Genomic DNA, 330 nt, shown 5'->3' on the forward strand with positions numbered 1-330 from the left:
GGAGTCTTGGGCTCAGGCAGCGCGTCTGCTTGGGTCTCCGGGAAGGGTAGGGTTGAAAGCGTGAGCCGCTACCAGCGGCGCCCAGCCCCAACCTTTTGTGATTGATTACCCCACGCCTCACTCCATCTGTGAGAAGCATAAGACTTCTGAAGCATAAAGAGAATGTGAACGACTATTTTCAGAAATGGGTGGATAGAGCAGGCCCAGAGCCTCGTGGACAGGCAATGGCTGCATTTCAACAAGGAAAAAATACCTCCCACTCCTGCAGGGTGTGATGATTTTCACCTCCTCCTGAAGTTCTCCCGGTCTTCCTTGCCCTCCATGGGGCGG

The sequence above is a fragment of the Otolemur garnettii genome, unplaced genomic scaffold (genome assembly GCF_000181295.1).
Source record: "Otolemur garnettii isolate 467f Iridium unplaced genomic scaffold, OtoGar3 scaffold00018, whole genome shotgun sequence".
In the NCBI taxonomy this organism is placed as follows: Eukaryota; Metazoa; Chordata; class Mammalia; order Primates; family Galagidae; genus Otolemur; species Otolemur garnettii.